General features: G+C 63.2%; 1 non-coding gene across 1 annotated transcript; it reads left to right on the top strand.

Annotated features, from left to right (window-relative positions):
- The first annotated feature begins 3,861 nt into the window (after positions 1 to 3,861).
- LOC142006675 (5S ribosomal RNA) lies at positions 3,862 to 3,980 on the top strand. Its single transcript, XR_012643720.1, has one exon. It is a non-coding gene; the product is annotated as a 5S ribosomal RNA (ribosomal RNA).
- Positions 3,981 to 4,278: the final 298 nt, after the last annotated feature.

Here is a 4,278-nt window from a genome sequence, read left to right as displayed (position 1 = left end):
TGCCGGACTTAGAAAATTTTTCTCTCCCGCCTGGGACCGGGGTTGACCTGTTGTCCCTGCCGGACTTAGAAATTTTTTCTCTGCCGCCTGGGACCGGGGTTGACCTGTTGTCCCTGCCGGACTTAGAAATTTTTTCTCTGCCGCCTGGGACCGGGGTTGACCTGTTGTCCCTGCCGGACTTAGAAATTTTTTCTCTGCCGCCTGGGACCGGGGTTGACCTGTTGTCCCTGCCGGACTTAGAAATTTTTTCTCTCCAGCCTGGGACCGGGGTTGACCTGTTGTCCCTGCCGGACTTAGAAATTTTTTCTCTCCCGCCCGGTACCGGGGTTGACCTGTTGTCCCTGCCGGACTTAGAAATTTTTTCTCTGCCGCCTGGGACCGGGGTTGACCTGTTGTCCCTGCCGGACTTAGAAAATTTTTCTCTCCCGCCTGGGACCGGGGTTGACCTGTTGTCCCTGCCGGACTTAGAAATTTTTTCTCTGCCGCCTGGGACCGGGGTTGACCTGTTGTCCCTGCCGGACTTAGAAAATTTTTCTCTCCCGCCCGGGACCGGGGTTGACCTGTTGTCCCTGCCGGACTTAGAAATTTTTTCTCTGCCGCCTGGGACCGGGGTTGACCTGTTGTCCCTGCCGGACTTAGAAATTTTTTCTCTCCCGCCCGGTACCGGGGTTGACCTGTTGTCCCTGCCGGACTTAGAAATTTTTTCTCTGCCGCCTGGGACCGGGGTTGACCTGTTGTCCCTGCCGGACTTAGAAAATTTTTCTCTCCCGCTCGGAACCGGGGTTGACCTGTTGTCCCTGCCGGACTTAGAAAATTTTTCTCTCCCGCCTGGGACCGGGGTTGACCTGTTGTCCCTGCCGGACTTGGAGCCCGAGGAGGGGATCGGCCACCAGGTAAACCTCCGCTGAAAGCGGCCACGGTTTACCTGGTGCCCGGGGAGCGAATCGGACACCAGGTCAACCTCAGCTGAAGCGGCCGGGGTTGACCTGCTGTCCCTGCCGGACTTGGAAAATTTTTCTCTCCAGCCTGGGACCGGGGTTGACCTGTTGTCCCTGCCGGACTTAGAAATTTTTTCTCTCCCCGCCTGGGACCGGGGTTGACCTGCTGTCCCTGCCGGACTTGGAGCCCCAGGAGGGGATCGGCCACCAGGTCAACCTCCGCTGAAAGCGGCCACGGTTTACCTGGTGCCCGGGGAGCGAATCGGACACCAGGTCAACCTCTGCTAAAGCGACCGAGGTTGACCTGGTGCCCGGGGAGCGAATCTGACACCAGGTCAACCTCTGCTAAAGCGCCAGAGGTTGACCTGGTGCCCGGGGAGCGAATCGGACACCAGGTCAACCTCTGCTAAAGCGGCCGGGGTTGACCTGCTGTCCCTGCCGGACTTAGAAAATTTTTCTCTCCAGCCTGGGACCGGGGTTGACCTGTTGTCCCTGCCGGACTTAGAAATTTTTTCTCTCCCGCCTGGGACCGGGGTTGACCTGTTGTCCCTGCCGGACTTAGAAAATTTTTCTCTGCCGCCTGGGACCGGGGTTGACCTGTTGTCCCTGCCGGACTTAGAAAATTTTTCTCTCCCGCTCGGAACCGGGGTTGACCTGTTGTCCCTGCCGGACTTAGAAAATTTTTCTCTCCCGCCTGGGACCGGGGTTGACCTGTTGTCCCTGCCGGACTTGGAGCCCCAGGAGGGGATCGGCCACCAGGTCAACCTCCGCTGAAAGCGGCCACGGTTTACCTGGTGCCCGGGGAGCGAATCGGACACCAGGTCAACCTCAGCTGAAGCGGCCGGGGTTGACCTGCTGTCCCTGCCGGACTTGGAGCCCGAGGAGGGGATCGGCCACCAGGTCAACCTCCGCTGAAAGCGGCCACGGTTTACCTGGTGCCCGGGGAGCGAATCGGACACCAGGTCAACCTCTGCTAAAGCGGCCGGGGTTGACCTGCTGTCCGTGCCGGACTTGGAGCCCGAGGAGGGGATCGGCCACCAGGTCAACCTCCGCTGAAAGCGGCCACGGTTTACCTGGTGCCCGGGGAGCGAATCGGACACCAGGTCAACCTCTCCTAAAGCGGCCGGGGTTCACCTGCTGTCCCTGCCGGACTTGGAGCCCGAGGAGGGGATCGGCCACCAGGTCAACCTCCGCTGAAAGCGGCCACGGTTTACCTGGTGCCCGGGGAGCGAATCGGACACCAGGTCAACCTCTGCTAAGGCGCCCGAGGTTGACCTGGTGCCCGGGGAGCGAATCGGACACCAGGTCAACCTCTGCTACGGCGGCCGGGGTTGACCTGCTGTCCCTGCCGGACTTAGAAAATTTTTCTCTCCCCGCCCGGAACCGGGGTTGACCTGTTGTCCCTGCCGGACTTGGAGCCCGAGGAGGGGATCGGCCACCAGGTCAACCTCCGCTGAAAGCGGCCACGGTTTACCTGGTGCCCGGGGAGCGAATCGGACACCAGGTCAACCTCTGCTAAAGCGGCCGGGGTTGACCTGCTGTCCCTGCCGGACTTGGAGCCCGAGGAGGGGATCGGCCACCAGGTCAACCTCCGCTGAAAGCGGCCACGGTTTACCTGGTGCCCGGGGAGCGAATCGGACACCAGGTCAACCTCTGCTAAAGCGGCCGGGGTTGACCTGCTGTCCGTGCCGGACTTGGAGCCCGAGGAGGGGATCGGCCACCAGGTCAACCTCCGCTGAAAGCGGCCACGGTTTACCTGGTGCCCGGGGAGCGAATCGGACACCAGGTCAACCTCTGCTAAAGCGGCCGGGGTTCACCTGCTGTCCCTGCCGGACTTGGAGCCCGAGGAGGGGATCGGCCACCAGGTCAACCTCCGCTGAAAGCGGCCACGGTTTACCTGGTGCCCGGGGAGCGAATCGGACACCAGGTCAACCTCTGCTAAGGCGCCCGAGGTTGACCTGGTGCCCGGGGAGCGAATCGGACACCAGGTCAACCTCTGCTACGGCGGCCGGGGTTGACCTGCTGTCCCTGCCGGACTTAGAAAATTTTTCTCTCCCCGCCCGGAACCGGGGTTGACCTGTTGTCCCTGCCGGACTTGGAGCCCGAGGAGGGGATCGGCCACCAGGTCAACCTCCGCTGAAAGCGGCCACGGTTTACCTGGTGCCCGGGGAGCGAATCGGACACCAGGTCAACCTCTGCTAAAGCGGCCGGGGTTGACCTGCTGTCCCTGCCGGACTTGGAGCCCGAGGAGGGGATCGGCCACCAGGTCAACCTCCGCTGAAAGCGGCCACGGTTTACCTGGTGCCCGGGGAGCGAATCGGACACCAGGTCAACCTCTGCTAAAGCGGCCGGGGTTCACCTGCTGTCCCTGCCGGACTTGGAGCCCGAGGAGGGGATCGGCCACCAGGTCAACCTCCGCTGAAAGCGGCCACGGTTTACCTGGTGCCCGGGGAGCGAATCGGACACCAGGTCAACCTCTGCTAAGGCGCCCGAGGTTGACCTGGTGCCCGGGGAGCGAATCGGACACCAGGTCAACCTCCGCTAAAGCGCCCGAGGTTGACCTGGTGCCCGGGGAGCGAATCGGACACCAGGTCAACCTCTGCTACGGCGGCCGGGGTTGACCTGCTGTCCCTGCCGGACTTGGAAAATTTCTCTCCCCGCCTCGGACCGGGGTTGACCTGCTGTCCCTACCGGACTTAGAACATTTTTCTCTCCCCGCCCCGGCCCGGGGGTTAACCTCGGGGCGCACAGCTTCCCGGGTCTGACGTGCACGTCCTGTCACCTCCCGGGCCCGGCGTCCTCGTCCTCCCTTCCCCTTGGGCCGGCTCGGAGGAAGTTTTCCCTCGGCCCGGCCTCCGGGTTAATTGTTTGGGCCCGGCTGACTGAGGCCAGGCTGCTGACGCTAAAGCCCGGGGAGGCGGGGGCCTACGGCCATACCGGACCGAATGCCCCCGATCTCGTCCGATCTCGGAAGGTAAACCGTCCCGGGCCTGGCTAGTACCTGGATGGGTGACCGCCTGGGAATCCCAGGTGCCGTAGGCAGCTTTTGGCCCCAGCGGGGGTAGAGCGGGGCGTGTGTCTGCCGTGCGGGAGCAGGGAAGCCGTGAGGCCAAGGCGGCGCGACGGTCCTGGGGGGCGCTGAGGCCTTTCCCTCTGCCTGCCTGCGTGTCGGGGGCGGGGGGGCGGGCGAGGAAGCTTAGGCCCTCACCCGGTGCGGTGCGATGGCTTGGGTCGGGTCGGGGAGAGGGAAGAAAGCGTGTGTGGAGCGTTGGTGGGGCAGGTGTGTGTGTGGGAGTGCTGGGTGGGGCAGGCCGTTGAGGCGGTGGCGGTGGTGGTGTTT

Source organism: Carettochelys insculpta, unplaced genomic scaffold, assembly GCF_033958435.1.
Source record: "Carettochelys insculpta isolate YL-2023 unplaced genomic scaffold, ASM3395843v1 scaffold_0106, whole genome shotgun sequence".
Lineage (NCBI taxonomy): Eukaryota > Metazoa > Chordata > Testudines > Carettochelyidae > Carettochelys > Carettochelys insculpta.
The sequence above is the reverse complement of the archived record's forward strand: the minus strand, read 5'-3'. Positions and strand labels throughout refer to the sequence as shown.